We start from the raw sequence: 302 nt of genomic DNA on the forward strand, positions 1-302 counted from the left end.
AGGGAGGGAGGAAGAGAGGGAGGGAACAGAGACCGAGACCATAAAATATGAATAAGAGTGTGTGGGGGGAGGAGAAAATGAGAGGAATCGAATGAGAACGAGGGAATAATGAGGCTGCGGATGGAGCAGAGAATGAATGGGAAAATGACACCAGCATTTATACAGCGCCGACTGTATACCGGGCTCTGCGTTGGACTCCGGCACAGACTGGAGGGGAGGAGCCGAAGAGAGGGGCTTCCTTTTCTTTGCTCCCAGGAGCGACCGCCCGGGCTCCTGCGCTGCCCCGGGCGGGGCGGGGCAGG

This window comes from Pteropus alecto, unplaced genomic scaffold (assembly GCF_000325575.1).
Source record: "Pteropus alecto unplaced genomic scaffold, ASM32557v1 scaffold91, whole genome shotgun sequence".
Classification (NCBI taxonomy): Eukaryota; Metazoa; Chordata; class Mammalia; order Chiroptera; family Pteropodidae; genus Pteropus; species Pteropus alecto.